General features: G+C 47.7%; 1 protein-coding gene across 1 annotated transcript in view; it reads left to right on the top strand.

Moving 5' to 3' along the window:
* Positions 1-6,757: 6,757 nt before the first annotated feature.
* The window catches only part of LOC123372271 (phospholipid-transporting ATPase ABCA1), a 156,097-nt gene continuing 138,593 nt past the window's right edge, over positions 6,758-24,261 (top strand). Inside the window, exon 1 of the mRNA XM_045020273.1 lies at positions 6,758-6,912. The gene's annotated coding sequence lies outside the window, so the exon portion shown is untranslated. The remainder of the gene's footprint in view (positions 6,913-24,261) is intronic.

The following is a 24,261-nucleotide window of genomic DNA, read 5'->3' as shown; positions in this document are numbered from 1 at the left end:
CAGGCGAGCGGCTCAGTCCCAGAGGCAGGAGCTCGAGGCAGATGGTAAACAGTCAGCGGGAGTGGTGGAGGGGGCAGCGGTGGTGGGGGGGAACAAAGGGGGACACAGATGGACCAGGGGGCAGGCTCCACGTCACACCCCAGTGTCCCCACAAACACAGTCCAGACCCCCACCACAAGAGCACAGTTTGAAAAATACTCAGTCCTTAAGTGCCCCCTCCACGGTGGTCTTCAGAGTCTCTACGTGCTCCCCCAGTAGTAGGTCGTCCTCTCCTTCTCCTTCTCCTCCTCGGGGCTCCAGCAGCTCCCCAGCAGTAAACACAACAGCTCCAGGTGGTGGTCTGGTGGCCAGGCAGGAGGGACCCTGCTCAGATGGTGATGGTGGTGTCCTCAGTAACAAGGGCCGGAGCTGGGGTCCCTCGCTCCCCTCCTCTGGGGAGCAGGCCAGCAGCCCCCAGGGGCTGTAGTGGGAGTAACAGCAGCAACCGAGGGGCAAGGGGGAATCTACTACCCAACCAGCAAGCAGATAGCAGAGAAAGGTGATGGGTGGTGGTGTCTAACCCAGCCAGGGGAGCAGCTGGAGTAGTAACAGCAGCAGCAGCAGCAGCAGTCCCCTCCTTCCTTCCCTCTACAGCAGAGGAATAGAAGGGAGATACACTACTGGCTACTGGAGAAGCAGGTGTCTGTTCCCTGAGTGACCAGAGCCGGGACTGCTCCAGGTTAATGAGAACACCTGACTCCAATTAACCTGCTAAGACTCAGGTGAGGCTGGTAAGCACCTGACTCTAATTAAGGCCCCTCTGATGCTATAAAAGGGCTCACTCCAGTCAGGCCAGAGGAGCAGAAGTGTGTGTAAGGAATTGGGAGCAAGAGGTGTGCAAGAAGCTGAGAGTGAGTAGGCACTGCTGGAGGACTGAGAAGTACAAGCGTTATCAGACATCAGGAGGAAGGTCCTGTGGTGAGGACAAAGAAGATGTTGGGAGGAGGCCATGGGGAAGTAGCCCAGGGAGTTGTAGCTGTCGTGCAGCAGTTCTAAGAGGCACTCTAGACAGCTGCAATCCACAGGGCCCTGGGCTGGAACCCGGAGAAGAGAGCGGGCCTGGGTTCCCCTCAAACCTCCCAACTCCTGATCCAACCCAGGAGGAATTGACCTGGACTGTGGCTTCTACCAGAGGGGAAGGTCTCTGAGGTGAGCAAATCTGCCAATAAGCACAGGACCCACCAAGGTAGAGGAGGAACTTTGTCACAACACCTTTAACATCATTATAATACAATCTATTGCTTTTGGAACTTCATTAGAGTTGTTTATTAAACAATACATATTGAATTCCTTTGTCTTGCTTTTTAAAATATACCATGGTAGATATTTGTGACTGGGGAAGTACAGAAAGGATACAGAATAGCTATGTCTTATGGTGAGGATAGTAGCTGTCATGTGGAGAATTCAGAAGCCTCACAAATGATTAATTATGATAGCCCTTAAATCATTATGTACCCAAATCCTATTGATAATGTAGCACTTCACACCTTTCTTGGGGGGGCAGGTGGCATTGTGCAAGTTACAAGGCCTTAAGCTTCAGATAATAATTCTCCTACGGGTCTCCAAATGGTAACCTGTCTTTGAAAGAGCTGCTCGTCTGTATATTACTTGTCTCAACCATCTGGAAATAGAGGAACAAAAAGAAACGGAGTAGCAGATTGCAGAAAATATCTTGCTGTAACGATTTGCACTGTTGTGGAATAACAACTGCACTTACATGACTCTAACACCTGCATGAGGAAAGGTAAATTGAGGATGGGATGTTGAAATCTTGTTTTTCTAAAGAGGACATTTTAACATAGGAAAATTTTCTTTTTGTTTAAAATTAGAAGGATCTTTCCAGGAAACTGCACTGGAGACATTTCTGATTGGTGTCACATAACAAAAATCTAGTTTGAGAAGTTAAAAAAAAAAAAAAAACCAGGGCAGATGCTTGATATACTAATTAACTTCCAGTTTGTATAAGAAAATGCAATAGCGAGGGAGGAGGAAGCTTGGCACAAAGATTGTGTTGCAACACTGTCAAGTAACGTTATCAAAGTTTGTTAGGAAGCAATTTCCTGAAGAAAAGTTTTACTAAACCGTTTGCACATCTTTCTTGCTTCCTGACCTGAGCCCAAATGAGGTCACGCAGAATTAAAGAGTTCAGAATTACAGATGTATCCCCATAATGTGTTACTGCAAGCAACCCAAAGACAGTAAAAGGCATGGTAAGCTTTTGTTTCCTTTGCTCTTGTAATACACAGCCTTTTGGTTAGGTGGCTTAAATCTTCTCACTTTATATTGGAGGATCTCTTGGTATGGATGACAAAGTAGCACAAATTTCGTGTGTGTGTAGCTCACCAGTCTCACCTAAATTTTCTGGGGCAATAGATCTACTAGACCCAGCAACAGCTTGCACCAGCAATGTCTCAGGCCCCTACGTGGAACATGCAACCGAAAAGGTACAAGTGAGAAAAATGAGGTTAATGAAAATCAGTGAGAGGGATCTGAAAGAGCAAATGGCCAAACAAATATTAATATGTGGAAGTCTCATAGGAAGATACCAAATGCCTAATCCAAAGCCCACTGAAATCAATAGAAACACTCAGGGCCTGATCCAAAGCCCATTTGGAATCAGTGAGAGTCTAACATTGATCTACTGCACAGGTTTCGGGAACATGCTCGGCGAGTGCCCACATGGCTTTCCCCTTAGAGCATTAAGGATGAATACGCTTGTTTTTCCATGCAGCAAGTGCCCACCTCCTTTCCCACATCTATTTCCTCCTGCTTCCCTCTATCAAATGAGCTTTCTTCCATGACCAGCTTTCCCTCCCCCTAACTACCACAACACAAGCATCCTGAGCAACTGCAGCCTCCAGCTCCTCACCCATCTCCTACCCTTAGCCCTGGCTCCCCTCTCACTCATGCTGGCAGTTTCTTCCTGCTTCTGGCCAGTGCATCCTGTTGCTCCATGCTGGTCCAGGCCTGCAGGTGATAGGCTGAGGGAGAATTGTTGAGCTCTTGGAAGAGGAAGGTGGAATGGCTCAGAACTGACTCCTCTTGTGAGTTCTAATCTGCTCCACCTCCCAGTACTGAAAAAGGTACTAGGGTTAACTTCAAATCTGCTGTGGATTTAGTACTTGGTCCAGAATTTGATCTCTGTTTCACTGGTATAAATCCAAAGCACTGAGATGAATGGAGTTACTCTGCAATTGCAGTGATGGAACTGATATTAGAACATGACCAGAGAATCAAACTCTATCCAGAGGTGGATCCGTTCAATCCCATTGATTTAATTTATTCCTTGAGATTACCTAGTTTGGCATAATTCTATTTAATTATACCTTTGTGTTGAATTCACTGTGTGAGCCTATACACTGCATACTTGAGTATGAACATTTATTTGGTATGTTTGAGGCTCACATGGCTAATTTTATTTTAAAGCGTGATCACTGTAATTGCTAGTCTATTTCAGGGTGTGATCACTCACTTCAGTCTCCTTATCTTTCTTTAAAGAATGAAAAGTCAAAAGTTAATGTAACTTTATGGCTGAGCATTGAAACACACAGAAATCAGGAAATTCAGATATTATTCCTACCCAGCCAGGTTGCTCATATTAAAGCAAAGCATGAACAACATATACAGTAATGCAAAAGACTTTACTACATATGAGCAATGGATCTGTAGTGGGAATTCTAATTTAGAATTTCTTATCTCTTGTGTGTGTGGGGAAAAATTCGCAATATGCAAGCACAGCCTATGCTCCAGGGGCTTTTGTGATCCTCTTTCTAATAGTAATATATCAGTAGACATTGCAGAAAGAGAAGATTTTTGCTGTTCAGCTTTCTATTGGCAGATCCTCAGCTGGGGTAATAATGAAGCTATAACAACTTACACCAGCTCAGGATCTGCCCCCCAGTACAGTAAACTAAGTAATCAAACACATTTCCCAAGAAGCTGAAAAAAATGTTCACTATATCCTAGATTATCAGGGTTGGAAGAGACCTCAGGAGATCTAGTCCAACCCCCTGCTCAAAGGGGGACCAATCCCCAGACAGACTTTTGCCCTGGATCCCTAAACAGCCCCCTCAAGGATTGAACTCACAACCCTGCTGTGGCCTCTTCAGGTCAGTCTCTCAATGATTTTTATCTTTTTGCAGATTGGGGGGCCCCCACAAGTGATTTCAGCTCTGAACATTTAAAATAACAAAGACTCCTAATAAAGCCTATTTAGCTCTTGCTTTGAATAGCAGGGAAGAACAGGTTAAACCAAACTGGGACACTTCAGGACACGCTACACCTTCTGACTAGGCAACTCAGCCCATTCTCTACCTACCTACCTTTCCTAGGCCTCTGGCATTGGAGCCCCTGGCTTAATGATGTCCTTTCAGCTGAGGGCGACCGCCTCATTTGGGCCAGGTTAAGCACAGTTCTGCTCCCTTTCTTCTTACAATAATGACAAAAACACTGATAACAGCATTTCACTACTCCTGCCTGCAGTGATTTGTAATCCGACACCAGCCAAAGTTGATCACTTTGAGCAGCACACTGCTCTATCTGCTGGATATCTAAGCAGAGTAGGCGTGTTCATGTAAATACAGTTTGCTCCTGAAGTCTATCCCCATCCCAGCTAGCTGTCAGGGGAGAATTCATTCAGACCCTGCTTACATCAACTAATTTCTAGCATGAATGTTTGTATAAATAACCATTCATCCTGAAATTTATAAAACATCCAAGTTTACAGACTTTATAAAACAGCTGGCAGTTGCCTGAATATGCCCAATTAATATTAAGATCCTATGCATACTAGTGGCTCATTTGCTCATATTCAACCCTGTCCCCCATTCCTCCCTCCAGCTCTGCTCACAACTCCTGTAAGACACACACAGGTATCCAGAGTAACTGCATTTTGTTTTTTTTAACATGGAACCTTTTTATTCTCAATGAGATATCTGTACAGTCAAGTCACACATACTTTAAACTTCTGAAGAATGGAGTTAGAGCCCTAGAATTCAGTGACAAACAAACAGCGTGGCATGTTAGAACAGTTAAGTGTTTATGCTTCAAAAGTAGCCAGGAAGTTTGAGACTACTTCTTTCAGCTTGGCATCTGTTTGTTCAGAGATCTTCCCATCAGTCCTGATTTTGCTGGGTGTTATCCCTTGCCTTGTTCATGGAGGACAGGGAATAGAGATGGATTTTAAGGGGGAAGGGACCATTTTGACCACCGTACCATGGCCCAGTGAGAGAAACTCACCCAGTGAGGCCTAGAACAGTGATTCTTAATCATTTTGGGCTAGAACAGTGATTCTCAATCATTTTGGGCACAGGACTCATTTGTAAATGTTTATAGCCTGTTGTGACCTAGTAAATAGTCTGGGGGTGGAAGGCCCTGGGGTGGTTTCAGTTAGGCCCTGCATCCCAGGAGGGTTGGGCTCTGCCTGGCATGCACCCCATAGCAGCAGCTCCTGTGCCGCAGGGCTGGCTGGGCTTGGCTTTCTGCTCTGGGCGTTGCAACCTGTCTGAGCGGAGTTCTGACCTGGCTCATGGGCTCGCAGCGCCACTCCTGCAGGTTTGGCCTACCCAGACTCCCATCATCCTGATGGCTGGGCCAAGCCTGAGTGGTGCTGGGACCATAGGCGCTGACTCAGTGGGTGGGCCAGGGCTGGAGCACCCATGGAAAAAAAATAGTGCGTGCTCAGCACCCACTGGCGGGCCCTGCCAGTCAACTCCTCCCCTTCCCCCCAGCACCTCCTTCCTGCCGCCAGTCAGCGGTTCAGCAGTGGGCAGGAGGTGCTGGGGGGAGAGGGTGGCACAGGGGCAGGAAGAGGTGGAGGGAGGGAAGGGTGTGCTTGGGGGCAGGGCCGGCTCCAGACCCCAGTGCGCCAAGCGTGCGCTTGGGGCGGCATTTTGCTGGCAGGGCGGCAGGTGACTCCGGCGGACCTTCTGCAGTCATGCCTGCGGAAGCTCCGCCGGAGCTGCGGGACCAGAGCCCCCTCCGCAGCCACGTCTGCAAGAGGTCCCCCAGAGCCGCAGGACCAGCGACCGGCAGCGCGCCACCTGCAGCGTGCTGCCCTGCTTGGGGCGGCCGGATTCCTAGAGCTGCCCCTGCTTGGGGGAGGGGGCGAAAGGTGGCAAGAAATAGGGTGATCAGACAGCAAGTGTGAAAAATCAGGACTGGGGGTGGGGGGTAATAGGTGCCTATATTTAAAAAAAAAAAAAGGACCCAAAAATTGGGACTGCCCCTATAAACTTGGGGCATCTGGTCATCCTAGCGGGCAGAGGCAGGGTGGGCGTGTAGCTGGGGCAGGAGGAGGCAGGGTGGGGTGGGGTGGGTCCTCGGGGGAAGTGGTGGTAGAGCGGGGCTTGAGCACCACCAGGGAAATGAGCAAGTCGGTGCCTGTGGCTGGGACCCCCGAGGTTGCAATGCCTGGAGCAGGGAGGAGAGCCCGGGGGACCGGAGCCGTCAGGGGACCCTTTGAAACACCCTGCATGGCAGGAGCCCAGCCCGAGACACACCCCGTCCCTGACCGCCCAGGGGCTGCGTTGCAGCAGCTGGTGGCTCGCGCCCCCCCCCCCCGGTGCCCGGCTGCGCGGGAGGCTGCGCGGACCGGACGCCCGTTGCGCGCATCGCCCTTTTAAGAGGCGGGCCGGGTCGCCACGTGCGGCGTGTGAGTGACGGCGCGACATAAACAGCAGCAGCAGCAGCCGCCGGGAGCCGCGTTTGACCGATAATAACCTCCCCGCGCGGCGCTGCCGGGCAGCTATAAAAGGAGCGGCGGGTTCGCGCCCCTCGCCTTGCAGCAGCTCCCGGGCGGCCGCGCAGCTCACCGCACTGCTCCGCGCACGGGGCCGGGGCTCCGCGCCGCGGGGAGACCGCCGGGGCAGCCAGGTAGGGCTCGGCTGGCCGGCGCTCGCTGGCCGGGGTTGGGGGCTCGGTTTGCAGCGGGGCTGTCCGGGGTTGGGGGCTCGGGGCTGGGCTGTGTCTGGAGCGGCGCTTCCAGCGAGCTTTGTTTGCAGGGTCGCGGCTCTCTGTTCCCTGGGGCAGCCCCCCAGTCTCTCCCCGCTTCACCCGCGCGGGACAGGCTCCTTTGCGGCTTGCCCCCCCGTTCCCCGCTTCTCCCCTCCCCTGCGTGTTACAGGGATTTGTTCGCGTCCAGTCACTGACACAAGGTGCCCCGGTGTTGCGGTTCTTCTCCTTTAGTCACGGGCTCGCCAGCTCGAGCACGAGCTAACCAGGGCCAGTCCGGCTGGGGCAGGGGGACACCTCTTTGCCCAAGAACTGCTTTGTTCTCCCCCGGTGACCAGACAGCAAGTGTGAAAAGTCAGGATGGGGTGGGGGGTAGTAGGAGCCTATATAAGAAAAAGACCCCAAAATCGGGGCTGTCCCTATAAAATCGGGACATCTGGTCACCCCCCCCCCCCTTTCCGCTTTCTCAGAAGGCGCCTCAAGCTGGGGCTGCTGAGGCAGGAAGGGAGGGAAGCCCAAACAGACAGACTAGCTAGAATTGACCGAGAGTAACCCCGGGCGTGTGAGCTCTGGTTCCTTAGAAAAATAACAATTGAAGACATCATCCTGGCCAAGCTGTTTTTGCACACACCGCCGGTGCCTGGCTTGGGGACTGGGCATTCGCTTCCAGGAGAAAAATGATTCTTGCAGGAGAGACTCCAGCTCCAAGGAATGTTGTTTGCAAGAAAAAAGATTGAAAGGATCCCGCGAAAGAGAGGGGGAAATGGAAAAATAGCTGCTGATCAATTCAAGGCTACCTTGTGAATTTCATGGTTTCCTGTTCCATTTCCAGTGACTTAGGAGCCCTGCCTGGGAGCATGTTTGTGCAGAATAGAAAGAAGTGTTTGGGACTAGGGGAGTGCTTTTTATTTTTCTGAACAGCATAGTTCACTTTATTTGGGGTTCTTGTGGGGTACATATTTCATGCTCCCTGCATTTATTCCTCCATTGTGCGATGTGAAAGCCTAATGGGTCAGAATCGGATCTCAGCTACAGCAGTGTCAATCCATTAAAGTCAGTGGAATTATTCCAGATGCCTACAAGATCAAAATCTGCCCCAGGACTTCTTTATGAGTGACAGCAACTTTAAGGGAGTGTTACATCCTTTGTTTCTACGTTATAGCTGATTACCCTAAATTGGTACACTATAACCTATTATCAGCCTATTATAAACACTGATGTTTGATTTCTATTTTTTTAAAAAGTATCAAAATAATGCAACGAGATTCAAGTTGCAACTTGAAAACCGCTGATATTTTTCACCAAAAATTCCTTTTCGTTCTAGCACAGATAACACATTAAAAATTCAAATGAACATTTCCCAATTCTTGTTTTTGATGATAAAAACATAAATAAAAATAAAGACACAAAATATAGTTTTAACCTAAATACAATCTTTTTTTAACCTCAGGGAAACATTTAGGGCAGATTTTCTGGTGGGGTGAATTAGGTAAGCCAGTGTGCTCAAATGTTTGGTTGAATTGGTGCCTAAATGGAAACCGAGCTTTCTTGAAAATCTGGCCACGTTAATAAATTAAAATACTAAAACCCAAACAGTGGATCCTATGTATAATCAAACACTATTCACAGTAGAAAACAAATGTGCTTTAATTTTCATGATGTTTCATTAAAAACTGGTGTGATAAAGGTCCTTATGCAGTGCTTTATAACCCCAAAGGAAGCATTGTTAAAGCACAACCAAAATCAAGCTCATAGTGAGGTTTAATAGGGATTATGGTGAGGGAAAAGGAAATGAAATGCAAATGTGCCTTGTGCCTAGCTCTTACTGCACATTTTGCGTCTTTTAAGAAATCCAAATGGAAGTATATGATGAGACATCCCGGAAACAGATGGATCATTGTGAGCTTCTGTGGTGCCCTTGCAGACTGTTATGCTAAATACATAATATCAGGGACTCTTGGTGTACTATATTCATGACATAACATGACAGATGTAACTGCACTTTCTGAGCCACTACAATCCATTGTCAATGGGAGCCTGATTGTATGCAAAAATAATGCTGTGCAATCTGTGCCTTGCATTGCACCTGCCTATTAACAGCCAGACTCTGATACCTTTAGTCACACTGAGTAGCACCTTACTCCACAAATAGCCCAACTTCAGTGGGGCTCCATGGGAAATAAATTTCTACTCAACTGTTTTTGAGTCATGCAGTAAAGTGCTATGCATAGCTACAATGGGTAGCTAACCACTGGAACAGATTACGAAGGGGATAATATCGCTTGGAGTCTTCAAACTGAAATAGTATGTCTTTTAAAAAGAGCTGCTCGGTTTTGACCAGATATTACTAGGTTAGATGCAGGAATTGCTGGGTGAAATTCTCTGGCCTGTGTTATGCAGGCCAGGTTAGATTATTGCAGTGAGGCCTTACAATCTCTGAGTCAATGTTAGTAAGCTGCCCCCAAATAGTCACACTTAAATTCTCCTTAAAAAAACAAACTCCATTTAAAAAAAAAAAATCAAATCCACTCTTCTCCATTATGTCGGTGTTCTAAGTGTGAAATAAGCATCCCGAAATGCAGTTGACTCTCGACTTTTTTGCATTTGCAAAAGTTGTGATGGCCTAATATACATATTATAAAGTTCCCAAATATGGCTCAATATTAAATAATGCAAACAAATATAAAAAAAAGTACAGAATGACCTCTTCACCACAGACCCTAATTGTGCCATCTATTCGATAATAAGGTGTTTTTGGAAAAATCTGTAAATACCTATGTACAGCATAGACAGTAGAGCGTTTTATAGGATTAAATTCTAAACAGTAATGGTGCCAATCACTGGCTGAATACTGTGGGCCTAATTCTCATTCACATTAGGTTCTTTAGTATAAATTTCAGCCCAGCCTTGTATGTTTTAGAAGTTGTTTCAACTCTCCAATATTTCCATCATATTTAAATTTCAGCCTGCTTATTCCAGCCTGCTCCTCTGAACAAAGAAACAAGCAAATGCGACATTCACAATGTCTTTAAAAAAACATCAGACCTAAGGGCCAATCCTGCAGTCTTTACTCAAGCAACATTCCCATTGACTTCCTTGCAGCAGGGTTTATGGAGTTTTTGTAATGAGGTTTTGTTCTCATTTACTGCAAGGTGAATCAGAAGTAACCTCAGGGTAGAATCTAACCCGGAGTATGAGAGTGCAGAGTTCAGTCATAAATTAATCAAATGAGATGTGATTTCAAAGGAAAGTCTTCTCTAGGCTACACATGGGGTGCAATGCCATTGATGGAGAGTTCCCAGGTGTGCGAATGGTGGCAGAATTTGGCCCACAAAAACATGGAAATACAGAGTTATGCCTATAGGTCTATCCTTTTAACCCATCCCCCCATGTCTGAGTATTACATCGCTTATAGGCTTTGGGCAATGGGGAACATCGTTTACCACATGAGCTGCACTGCCTAGACCAGTGGTCTCCAAACTTTTTTGATTGTGCACCCCATCAGTAAAAAATTTTTGAGCATGCACTTCCAATATATGTATATTCATTTATGTATAAATGATATACATGTACTACTGTACTAATATATTATGTACATTATAAAACATACACAAAAATAGAAATTAAAAAAGGATGAGAGAGAGATGAAATAATTAAAAAAAATATTGTTTGTTTTATTAACGGTACAAAAAACCTTTTTGCTCTCACAAAAATATTAATATTTTTAGTGAGAGCAATGTGATTGAATATGCTTCATTATTTCTGAAAATCTTGGTTTAACACTTTGATACAGCGATTCGAAAGTCTGGGTTAGGTTTAGGGTTCGGGAGGACGCTCAGGGTGGGGGTGCGGGGTCTGAGAGGGAGTTAGGGTGCTCAGGGTGGGGTCAGGGAAGGAGTTAGGGTGTGGGAGGGCGCTCAGGGCTGGGGCAGGCAGGAGGGGCAGCTCCTGTTTGGTGCAGGGGGTGTGCAGGTGGCTCTGCACAGCACGGCACCGCCCCCATGGCCGCGATTCTGGGAGCCACCCCCTCTCCCCCCCATGCCAGGCAGGACCACTGGGAATGCAGGGACGTTGGGGGCTGCAGGGCCCTGGGCTAAGGGGGCCCCAGGGCCCTGGCTTGCAGCTCTAAAGCCCCTATCGGAATGTGGTCCTGCGAGCACGGGCCGGAGGACTCAGGAGGAGCAGGGGCAGCCGCGCAGCCAGTGGCCAGAGAGAAGCTCCGCTTTCCCCGTCAAAGCCCCACTTCTCTCCAGCCGGCTTTGAAGAGGAAAGCGCTGCTTCTTTCCCGCCACTGGCTGCACGGCTGCCCCTGCTCCTCCACGGGCCGGAGGACTCAGGACTGGATTCTGAAAGGGGCTTTAGATCTGCAGGCTGGGGCCTCCTTAGCCCCCCAGGGCCCTGCAGCCCCGAAAGCCCCTGTTTTCCAGGTGGCCCTGCCTGCCTGGGGGGGGAGGGGGGCATCTTCCCCGCTCGCTTGCTCCCTCCCTCCTCTGGCTGCCCCCCCCCTTTTTTCCCCTCCGGCGACGCTCCTCCTGCCATGTTGCCCTTGTGCACTGGTGGCGCTCCTCCCGCCGAGCCCCACAATGGATTGTCCTGTGCACCCCCTGGGTGCACGCACCCCACTGTGGAGACCACTGGCCTAGATACTGTGTTACCTAGAACTGATATGGGAACTCATGGTTGGAATTTCACCCCCAAATGAGGAGTTAGGCACAAAGGGCATGATTGTGATCAAACTCCAGTGTAACTCCATTGAAGTCCATGGTGGTGGTTTTGATTTACCTTGGTGTAAGTGAGAGCAGAATCAGTCCTAATCTTTTAATTTAACTCCAGATTTCCTTACTTTCCATGGTGATGTGGGGGGAGCAAATTTTCTCTTGGTGTAAACTGACAGAGCTTCATCGACTTCAGCAGAGCTCTTCTAGCTTCTATCAGCTGAGAATTTGACTGTGGAACTTAAATATTATTTTAATCTATTTTTGTGTGTACATACCCGGCGTATGCAGTTGTGGAGTATGTTAAGAATATACATTAGATATGTATTATTGATCCTGCAAAAGAGAGAGGGATACTTTAAAAATACATTCCAGACTTTAGCCATACTTCTGAACACAGTAAGGAATCTGAAAATGCTAGACATCAGAAGAATGTTAATGTCACTATGTCCCAGTTATTGATGGAATATGTTAATAGATTTTTTTTCTGTGTTCTGTTATGGGTAGGTTTTATAAAGGGAAAAGGCTAGTTCTGCCCTTTTTTTTCTTAAGCATTTGTCATTGGACAAAGACGTGATCTCGCCTCAAGGACTGTGGCAGAAAGGCAGAGTAGGATGGAAAACTGTTGATGCAGCTTTTCTGACAAAACAGCCTAACATCATGGACAGATAAAGAACACTCGGAGCATTTTATTATTCTGAGCAGTAGGGTAAAAGGTTGATTAAAGATTATAATAGGAATGAACATCAGAGCCTGTAGTTTAAACAGGATAAATATCCACATGCAAGTTGACTTCTTATGCCTGTTAGTTATTTTCTGTGGGAGTGCTGCTTAGAAGAATGCTAGCTTAATCCAGTAAAGGACCATTTTGCATTATGTTAACTTCATTAGGGAACAATTGACATTAGACAGGAAAAAAAGAGTAGTTCCAAGACTGTACCAGTTTGGGCTAGACTGAAAGGTATATTCTTTGGGAATAAGCAAACAATGCCCGGGACTCTGACCGCAGAATCTAGAGAGCATTTAAAAGGAAATCTGATTTTCTCTTTTAATTGAGAGACCAAGTTAGCGGTGCCATAGAAAAGATTTGTAAGTGACCAAAAGTTATTACCCTCAGATGGTCATTTGTCCCATGTGAAATAATTTGTGGAATATCACCCCAAAAACCTCTCACTAAATTTTATACTAGTTAACAGTCCTGGGGGTTTGGGGTGCAGGAGGGGGTATGCAGTGCTGGCTCCAGGAGGGGGCTCAGGCCTGGGGGTTAGGGTGCATCCTCCCGCTGGGCAGCATTTACCTCTGGCAGCTCACGGTCAGCGGCGGGCACAGCAAGGGTAAGGCAGGCTCCTTGCCTACCCCGGCTCCACACTGCTCCTGGAAGGGGCCAACGCACCCCTGGGGGCAGGGGGCACATGGCTCTGTGTGCTGCCCCTCTCTGCAAGCACCACCCGGCACAGTTCTCCCGGCCAATGGGAGCTGCAGGGGTGGTGCTTGCAGGCAGGAGCAGCGCGTGGAGGGAGTGGCTGGCCACTTCTGGGAGTGGCATGGGGCTGCCTTAGTGGCAGCCATGTTGCCCACCGGAGATCACAATTGACTGGTTGGTGACCACTGACTTAGAGGGAGAGAGAGAGATTGAGTCTGCTCTACAGCCTTAGCTAACAGCCAGCTGGCTTTTAGTTCATGCAGCAGAGGCTCATGCACTAAGCTCTACAAGTCCCAGGTTCAATCCTGCCCGCCGATATGTACAGTGCTTAGCACGATGGGGAGCAAAGTTGGGGGCGTCTGGCTATCCTAATACAAATAATACTAAAGTTAAGAGATGACTGTACCAGACACACATGAGAGCACAGTCTTTCTCGGAACTGGGGGAGCTACACCCTTCCGAGATATGTATCTCCTTGAGGACAGCAGTCAGGGAGATCTTTCTGTCCGTGTCCTCTTGCTGAGTTTAAGGCCCAAGTTTTCCCGAAGGAACAGTGCTTTCGCAGGTACGTTCTGTGCCTGCACAAAGCTGCATGTGTATAGTTGTCCTCAGAACTCACTGTGGATGCAAATATTAATTAACTTCTTTGCGTGGAATTTTCCAAAACTCTCAGCATTGGCCTAGCTCTGCTCTCACTGAAGTCAAGAGTTTCACCTGATTGATTTCAGTGGGAGCAGAGTTAGGCCGAAAGTCCCACCCCTACCTATCATTTGTTGTGGGAGCAACAGCTCTGGCCCTCCTATTTGTGGGTGCACAAACGAAGGCCATGTGAGAGCTGGTTGACATCAAGCCCTAAACAGGTAGCTCTAAAAGGTCAAAGTGACGACTGTTTATTAAACAGAACTGACCGTGTCCTGTAGTTACATAACTCTGCTGTTTAACCTAAAAAAGAAGTGTCTCAAAACTGTTTCTTTGTCTTCCTTTTAAATATTGTGTTTTTTAAATTATTATTTGCCCCATTAAACTGTGTTGGCAATTCCTGCTGTCTAGGAGTTTTTTCCATTGACTTCAGTAGAGTCAGGGTTTTACCTTTAATCCCTGTTTGCTTACAGGGGATGGACACCACATCCTCTTTTCTTGATGTTTTCTGATTCCCTCAGACCGCTTCTTACTCTCCCTGAAGCCTTTCCCCCCCCCCTTTCATTTCCTGTCCTCTTGGTTCTTTTTTTCTTTTACTAGAGCCTCCATCCCAGGTTCATGTCGTCATTTCACTAATGCTACATTCTAGACCCTTCTCAGTCCCAGTCACACATGGTAAGGTCTGGATTTACTGCAATATCCAGACATTTATAAGCCAGATCCTCAGCAGATACAGACCAGGTTAGTTCCTTTGACTTCAGGGGTGATAATGGAATCTGGCTGGTAATCAGAGGAGAGCTGAGGAGAAGGGTGGTTGAAGGTTTTTGAGTGTGACAGACTATATGAATCCAAGTTAAAGAGCACCCTCTGTTTGTGATATAAGTGTGCACCGCAGCAAGAATATGATAGAGAAAGGGAGTTTCTCCAAGACTTGCAGACACAGCAATGCCAAAGGAGCTGCTGTTGGTGTTCTGTGATACAAATATGCACGTGGGCAAAAACCACAAGGGGTATGAACTGTGCTTAGGAGATTTCATCCTAAACTCTATGAATGAGAGAAAAAGTGTTACTAGATATTGCTGATTAATGGATGACAGCCAGTCCATGGTTCCAAAACACAGTGAGCCATTTGATCACATATGACAGTGGTGGAAACAAAAGCCAGATGAATACAATGTTGAGGAAATCTCAGTTGAGTTATGGACTGCTAAGTGACACGTGGCAAGATGGCAGTGCTGCAGCACAAACCTCTTGTGGCAAAGACTGCAGCTGAGTGTTGGACGAGAACGGAACTAAGGTAAAAAGAAACAGGATTAAAGTACAGATGTTAAGGGGAAGTGCGCAGAGAAGTGTTTGCAAGCAGTACATGATAATTATCCGGAAATAGATTTGGCATCAGCTGAAGAGTGGAACTACCTCCAAAGAACATGAATTGTGGCATCAAAGAGGTTTGTGGATGATACCGATGGAGAAAACCAAGGGGGAGAGAGGAGCAGTGGTGGACTGATGAAGTGCAGATAGCAACTGAAACAAGAAAATGGCGCACAGAGAGAGAGGAATAAACCTGTTGATTGCTAGTAGAAGCAAAATGAGCTGCCAAGAGGCAGTGAAGAAGGCCCAAGAGAATGCCCTACATTTCCTGTATGCTGAGCATGTAAACTACCCATAGCTGACTTGCAAAAATATCTCTGTCACTGCAAAAATGAGAGGCAAATGGATGGAGGATGGTATTGTTCATCATTTACAAGTGAAGGAAAGGTGGAAACAATCCTTTGATAGTCTTTTAAATGAGGCAGAGTTGCCAACATGTGATCCTAATGTGGTGCCTGAGCCTGACATAATGGAGGAATTGGTGAGACGTGCAATCCAGATAATGAAGAATAGTAAGGCAGAGAGATGTGGTGCTGGATCTGGTGAAAGCCTTGGGCAAGAGAGCCATGAAATGGATGAACATTAAAGCCATATGGCAAGACAAGAACATTCCCAGAGATTGGTGCAAGTCTGTCCTGATGCCTGTATATAAGAAGGTAAGCATCAATGATTGTAGAAACTTTTGAGGGATAGAGGTGAAGCTACTGAATGCGCCTTGGACGTCAGGACTAGGAGGATGGTGGAACCCCACCTTGAACAAGAACAGTTGGGTTTTAGGAAAAGATGAGGAACCACAGATGCCATGTTTGTAATTTGGCATGAGAAAGGGAAGCGGCTAAGTACCACAGGACCGCATCTGGGATTCTACAGGCCGAGAAAAGGCATGTGATACAGTGGACAGGAGACTGCTCACACCAGTGCTGAGGAAATATAGAGCGTCTGAGGATTTAATAATGTCAGCTGAATGAGTATGCTGAACATGTTTTGGAACTATAGGTCCCTTTGAAGGAGAAGTCAGATGGCACCAGGGGTCGGCCCTCAGTCCACTGACATTGATCCTACTGATATGCTATGTCAGCAGGAAGATCCCAAAAGGAAAAGGTGAGAAACTGCTGTATAGCAATAAGGGCATCCTCCAAAGACCTGGAGGTACTAGTAACCCAATGGTTAGGGCTGCCAACTTTCTAATCGCACAAAACCGAACACCCTAGCCCTGCCCCTTCCCTGAGGCCCTGCCCCCCCACTCACTACATTCTCCCTCTCCCCCCCACTCACTTTCACTGGGCATATATATCCTGAGGGATCCTATTTAAAGTGATTTGGGTATCAAGCCAAGGAGTTTTGTTTAGATCCGAGAGACTGAATCACTATGTGAACTGAGATTATTTAAGCAACTTCCTGTAATTTTGTCACTGTGCTTCACATTGTAAACTTCCAGTCTGGTGAGACTAGGGATACAAGAAAGTTACCATACACACTGCAAGTTAGTGCAAAGCTTTCTTTCCTTTTTTTAAATTTCAAGCTGCCTTCATTGTTTGACTTTCACAGCAATAAAAGTGCATACTATTAAGATGGCAGGCAAATCACTTTAGTCTTGGTTAAAATGTGAATTTGTTTTTATTTTTAAGCATTAGAGAACAAGACTTGGATATGTTTATTAACACACACAGGCCCAGATTGTTAGCTGGCATGAAATGATGTAAACTAGCTGAGGATCTTGCCCATAACTATCAACCAAGAGTAATTATTGTGTGATTAAACTCTTCCCTATTGCCTGCTGAGTCAGCAGTTGCCTGGATGTGCTGCAAAAAGGAGAGCTGCAAATACAAACCAGTGATTTAAGCAGGGGGGAGCTCTTACAGAATGAAGTTTTAAGGCTGTATAGGAAATTGGGGGCTGGATTTGCCTATATGGAAAACCTGAGTGATATAGAAGCTAGCGTTTGGGAATTCTGAAAGCTGTTTCCAGTGACTGTGGGTTCAGTTGATGGCAGTCCTGTGCTGCAGCTAGAGAGTTGTAGGTTCAAAGCTCTTATCTACAGCTGATACTGTTATGCTGCTACAGTGCTTTCTAGCACTTAGACCAGGAGACTGAGAATTGGGGTCTGTTGATTTGTATTCCCAGTTCTGCCTCCAGTTTACTGGATGATCCTGGGTAAGTCACTTAACTTCTGTCTTGGTTTCCCAATTTGTAAAGTAAGGCTAGTGATGCTTTAACAACTTTCTGTAACTTGACTTGGCTTCATTAAAGGAAAGATGTTCTAAAAGCACAAAGTATTTTTTTATTGCCATCAAAGTACCATTGTTTGACTGACTTGTCAAACTGGGGTCCTGACTCCCCATCTCCACTGGCCCTCCAGGTGGAAATTGACAATTCTGTGGCACTTCTAGAGAAGGCTTTTGGAGAAACCCAGGGCCCAGTCCAATTGAAAGCTGCACACTTTGGAAAGTTGTTCAAGAGTTTAGGTCTTTGTGTGAGCTGGTGTTGAGCACGTAATAGATACTGGGACTCAGATCTCTCTCTTTGTTGTCCCAAAGAATTTCACAAACCCCTTTGCCATGGAATCCATTACTATTTTAGCACCAGTATCAATGAAAGCTTGCCTTGCGTGCACATGCTGTTAGCGGTGCTTTCTCTCTCGACTTGACCAGAACTAAGTCTAAAGCTGTCTGCCTTAAGTCCATTGGTCCAATTAAAGTTGAAGAGTTTACTGTAACTATTAGAGTTTTAATATAAGCTTTTCTCCAGATTTCTGCACCTTGTTATGGTAACTTCTTGTCCTGTTAAAGGCAGTGATCACATATGTAACTACGTAGAAAAAGCTCTTAGTTGTAGCTGCTGTATCCCATTGTGCTAGGAGAAGCTGGAATTTGACATCTGATTTGAAGAGCTTTCAGGCAGATGGTGAAGGCTGAAGACTGGGATTTAGGAGAACTGCATATAATTCCCAGGTCTGTGGCAGGCGCCTTATGTGACCTTGGGAAAGTCACTTAGGCCCAGATCCCCAGAGGTATTTAGGCACCTAACTCCTATGGACTCCAATGGGAGTTACACTTAAACACTTTTGAGGTTTAAGGCCTTAATCTCTCTCTGGTCTGTGCCTCAGTTCTCCATCTGCAAAATAGGGATAATAGCACTTCCTTTGACTTGTTTATTCGGAATGGTAACTCTTCATGGCAGGGATGGTCTCTTGCTATTTGTATGTACAGCACCTGGCACAGTGGGGCACCGATCTCAGCAGGGAGCTCTAGCATTACCACAATACTACAAGTAAGGGCTTTGCAACGCTAAGCCTAGAACCATAGGGATAGAAGTGACCACAAGGGTTATCTAGTCTAACCCCTTGCCAAGATGGAGGATTGTTGTGATTATTTACCAAATGCAGCCTGGAATTACTTAAAGGAAAGTAAATAAAAGACGTTTCATGCCTTGAGTCAGAGTTTAACGCCAGAAGGGACCTTTAGTTCAGTTAGTCGGTATCTGACAGACCATTAAATTTCACCCAGTTACATTATGTTGAACCCAGTAACTTGTGTTTGGCTAAAGCGTAACTTCCAGAAAGGCATCAGAGATGGAGACTCAACTGTTTCCCTTGGTAGCTTGTTCTAGTGGTTAATCGCTATCACTGTTAAACTCAAATTTGAAATAAGGCACACATTTTTATCTGGCTTCAGCTTTCAGCCATTGATTCTTGTGCCTTTGCCTGCTAGATTAAAGAGCCCCTTAGCCCTCAGTACCTTCTCCCCAAGAGAAGGTTCTTGTACACTGTAGTCAAGTCACTTCACAGTCTTCTTCTTAATAAGCTAAACAGGCTGAACGTTTTCAGTGTCTTGCTGCAAGACATTTTTTCCAGCTCTTGAATTGTTTTTATGGCTACTCTGGTTTGGTTTGATAAGATTCATTTTAGAACCTGATCCAAAGTCCACGAAGTCAACCATTGATTTCAGTAGGCTCTGCATTTAATCCTCATTGCTCGTGCAAGAGGCTGAATAGATAATTTAGGAGCAGAGCCGTAACCAGGGCAAGGTGAGTGAGGCACTTGCCTCAGGCGCGCAAAGCCAAGGGGTGCCTGGCTCTCCCGGCTGCTGCTGCCTCTATGGCAACAAGAGTCGCCGGCTGGCCGGCAGAGGGCTGAGAGCCGGCAGTCAGCTGCTGCACGTCAGGAGGGGTGGGAGGAGGCGCACACGTGCTTCGCAGCCCTCCCCTCCCCCGGCACCCACCTAGAGGAGACGCTGAGGGGGCTTCCGGTGGGAGACACTGGATCATTGGCAGTGGACCTCACTCACCTAAGCAGCTGCTTGGACTTCGGTGAGTGTGGCTCCTTCCCCCAGCCACCACTCCTGCAAACACTGGGCAAGGGGTAGCCCCATCCCCCACCACCAGTGAGGCTATGGCGGGGGGCAGCAGGGAAGGAAGGAAGCCACATGTGATGGCAGTCCCCTCCCCTCCCACCCCAGCACCCACCACCCCCTCTCCGGCCCCCAAACTCTGTCCCAGAGCCTGCACCCATCCTGCACCCCACCCTGTGCACCAGCCCAGAGCCTGCACCCAGCACCCAAACTCCATCCCAGAGCCTGTACCCAGAGGCCCTGCCCCAGCCCAGAGCCTGCACCCAGCACCCAAACCCCATCCCAGAGCCTGTACCCTCACCTCTTCCCACACACCCTCTCCTGCCCCCAAACTCCCTCCCAGAGCCTGCATCCCAGATTCCATCCCAGAGCTGATCCTCTCAAGCGTCCTACACTCCAGTCCCCTGCCCCAACCCAGGGCCTGCACCCCAGACCTCCTCCCCCCACCCAAACTCCCTCGCAGAGCCTTAGGCAGGTGGGGAGCAGCGTTCGGGGGTGGGGGCGAGCTCTGAGTGTTCTGGGCACAATCAAAATTTCTATAAACCTGCCGCCCCGATACCTGGAGGGGAGGGTGAGGAGGCGAGTCGGTGGATGGAGGGGGGCATCCATTTTCAGTATTTTAATTGTTGGTACTGCATTGATTGACTGCTGTGTGCATTAATATAGTGGGTCTTTGAATGAGGCTTTTTACTGGGGGTGAGGAGGTGAGCAGCGAGTCGGTGGCTGGAGTGGGGCGAATCTCCCAGATTCAAAATCTGGGACTGTCTTTTGGTCCTTTTTGCTGCTTTTCTCTGGGCTGTGGGTTGTCCCAATGCTGCAAAGAGGGTGTTCCCAAAGGAAGTATCAGAGGGGGAGCCGTGTTAGTCTGGATCTGTAAAAGCAGCAAAGAATCCTGTGGCACATTATAGACTGAGACGTTTGGGAGCATGAGCTTTTGTGGGTGAATACCCACTTTGTCGGATGCATGTATCGGATGAAGTGGGGATTCACCCATGAAAGCTCATGCTCCAAAACGTCTGTTAGCCACAGGACTCTTTGCTGCTTTCCCAAACGAAGGTGCTTGCTCCTAACCCCAAGGCCGTCAGTATGTCTGCTCTTCTCTAGTCAGCCCGCTTGACAAGTTTGATTGTCCTTGGTCTGGCTCCCAGCCCCTCTCCCAGGGCTGCAGCTGTCTGGAGGTGCTGCCTTCCACGCCTTGCTCAGTCACACCTCCTTCATTCAACAGGGCCATTGATTACAAAGTGGGGGGAAGATCTTATTCTACTTCTAGCAAAAAGACATTTTTCTTTTACCTTAATTATAGTACCTCAGGGGCCCCCTATAACATATTACCAGGGTTGGATACAAAGTCATATAAAAGTTATACAAAAATGTATAATGCAGAGATTTATCTACAACTGCATTGACTGACTGCTGTGTGCAGTAATATAGTGACCCCCTGGGTCTTTGAATGAGGCTTTATACTTGGGGGTGAGGGGGCGAGCGGGTGGGCAAGTGCCAGGTGGGCAAAGAGGCGAGCAGTGAGCCAGCAGGGGCTCTAGGGGCGGGCATGAGGGTTTCTGGCAGGGGAGGGAGAAGGTGAAAGGAGGCGAGTGGTGGGTGGGGGACTGACTAGGAGGGACGCAGCAAGCCAGCAGGGGGCTAGTGGGTGAAGAGGGGTGTGATGGTGGGGCTGAGCAGGGACGGGGCTGGTCCTATTTTACTGCTGTGATCCGGTCACTCTATGCCTGCCGTTTCTTCTCTTCCCCCACCCCACCCCCTTCAGCCCACAGCTGGTTGGGCGGGGCGGCGCGGGGGAAGGAGGGTTTGTTTGCGCGGGGCAGGCAGCGCTGGTGGGGGGTGTTTCCGCAGGGCCGGGCGGTGCTGGAGTGTGTGTTTTGGGGGGGCTGGGTGGTGCTGGGGCTAATTACAGCTCTGCTTAGGAGGCTTAGTCTCCTCAGGGACAGCACAAGCAGTGACAGTGCAAACCCACTGTCCAGCCAGTGTGCTTCAAACTTGCCCTGGTGAGACCATGCCAGTCTCCATGGCCCCTCAGTCCTTGGCCTCTGCAGAACTGCCAGCTGTAGTGGTTGCTTTTGTGGTGTCGATTCTTGCCCACTAACAACTGGACTGAGGCCACTGAAGTTATTTAACATGGGCCACTGAACTCTCATCAGCTGGTAACAGCTGTCAGTCACCGCTGACCAGGGCTGGTGATCTATAGGTTAAAGACTCTGTAGCCCATTATCAATATTCTGAAACATCCGGATCCCCTGGGATTTGATTAGTTTGCTATGTTCCCTGTCTAAATAGTGATTTATTTTCTAGAGGAAAGGTCTTTCCCTGTCCTAGAGCAAACAGCTGCATTGTTTGCAGACAGATTCTTTTGAAGGCTGTTGTATGTTTGCTGAGTACAGACCCCAGGAATGGAAGAGGGGAGGGAAGAGAGGCAGGGATGGATTCTCTGCCACAGCAGCTTTTCTCTGTTTAAATTCTAAATCTGTAAAATACAGCTTTCTGTTGGGACTGGGTCCGTCTCTGGGGGACTCCTGGCCGACTGGGTTAGAGGCACTTCGGAATACTCTGATTCTGAGCAGTGGAGGAGTGTTGTGCCAATAACAAATGATGACTTGAAGCACACCTTTTGTTAATGAACCTGCAGCACTTACGGCAAAGATGCTCCACTGTGATAGTTTATCGCTAAAATTAACGATTTCTGCTGCACTGCCGGATCGTCCCACAGATGGCATGTGCAGATGGTGGCCTCTGCACTGAAATCTCTCCTGCCCTCTGTAGAGTTGGAGAGCCACTCAGAAGACAGAGGTATAGGGAACAAACTGGGGAAAAACAACAAGGAGTCCGTTGGCACCTTAAAGACTAACAGATTTATTTGGGCTTAAGCTTTTGTGGGTAAAAACCACTTCAGATGCAGGAAGTGGTTTTTTACCCATGGAAGCTTATGCCCAAATAAATCTATTAGTCTTTAAGTTGCCAACGGACTCCATGTTTTTGTGGATACAGACTAATACGGCTACCCCCTGAAACTGGGGAAAGGGCATGGACAGTTGAGTGGGCTGCACTGTGGCAGATTTGGCAATTTCCTGCAATATCCTTTGGAGATATTAAGTTTATTAAGCTACAAAAAGATGGGGTTTTGCATAACTGCAGGAGGGGTATTTGCATTCACTGTCCCTTAGCCATTCCCCAGGCAAACCACACTTTTTTTGTTCCAAAAGTTCATTCTTATCTGGCACTTTAAGAGTGATTTTTCATAGAATCATAGAATCTCAGGGTTGGAAGGGACCTCAGGAGGTCATCTAGTCCAACCCCCTGCTCAAAGCAGGACCAAACCCAACTAAATCATCCCAGCCAGGGCTTTGTCAAGCCTGACCTTTAAAACCTCTAAGGAAGGAGATTCCACCACCTCCCTAGGTAACCCATTCCAGTGCTTCACCACCCTACTAGTGAAAAAGTTTTTCCTAATGTCCAACCTAAACCTCCCCTCTGCAACTTGAGACCATTACTCCTTGTTCTGTCATCTTCTACCACTGAGAACAGTCTAGATCCATCCTCTTTGGAACCCCCTTTCAGGTAGTTGAAAGCAGCTATCAAATCCCCCCTCATTCTTCTCTTCTGCAGACTAAACAATCCCAGTTCCCTCAGCCTCTCCTCATAAGTCATGTGCTCCAGCCCCCTAATCATTTTTGTTGCCCTCCGCTGGACTCTGTCCAATTTATCCACATCCTTCTTGTAGTGTGGGGCCCAAAACTGGACACAGTACTCCAAATGATGCCTCACCAGTGCTGAATAGAGGGGAATGATCACGTCCCTCGATCTGCTGGAAATGCCTCTACTTATACAACCCAAAATGCCATTAGCCTTCTTGGCAACAAGGGCACACTGTTGACTCATATTCAGCTTTTCGTTCACCGTAACCCCTAGGTCCTTTTCTGCAGAACTGCTGCCCAGCCATTCGGTCCCTAGTCTGTAGCAGTGCATGGGATTCTTCCGTCCTAAGTGCAGGACTCTGCACTTGTCCTTGTTGAACCTCATCATATTTCTTTTGGCCCAATCCTCTAATTTGTCTAGGTCCCTCTGTATCCTATCCCTACCCTCCAGCGTATCAACCACTCCTCCCAGTTTAGTGTCATCTGCAAACTTGCTAAGGGTGCAGTCCACACCATCCTCCAGATCGTTAATGAAGATATTGAACAAAACTGGCCCCAGCACCGACCCTTGGGGCACTCCACTTGATACCAGCTGCCAACTAGACATGGAACCATTGATCACTACCCGTTGAGCCCGACCATCTAGCCAGTTTTCTATCCACCTTACCGTCCATTCATCCAGCCCAGACTTCTTTAACTTGCTGGCAAGAATACTGTGGGAGACTGTATCAAAAGCTTTGCTAAAGTCCAGAAATAGCACATCCACTGCTTTCCCCTCATCCACAGAGCCGGTTATCTCATCATAGAAGGCAATTAGGTTAGTCAGGCATGACTTGCCCTCGGTGAATCTATGCTGACTGTTCCTGATCATTTTCCCCTCCTTTAAGTGGTTCAGGATTGATTCCTTGAGGACCTGTTCCATGATTTTTCCAGGGACTGAGGTGAGACTGACTGGCCTGTAGTTCCCTGGATCTTCCTTCTTCCCTTTTTTAAAGATGGGCACTACATTAGCTTTTTTCCAGTCATCCGGGACCTCCCCCGATCACCATGATTTTTCAAAGATAATGGCCAATGGCTCTGCAATCTCATCGGCCAACTCCTTTAGCACCCTCGGATGCAGCGCATCC

Source organism: Mauremys mutica, chromosome 6 (assembly GCF_020497125.1).
Source record: "Mauremys mutica isolate MM-2020 ecotype Southern chromosome 6, ASM2049712v1, whole genome shotgun sequence".
Taxonomy (NCBI): domain Eukaryota; kingdom Metazoa; phylum Chordata; order Testudines; family Geoemydidae; genus Mauremys; species Mauremys mutica.
The sequence above is the reverse complement of the archived record's forward strand: the minus strand, read 5'-3'. Positions and strand labels throughout refer to the sequence as shown.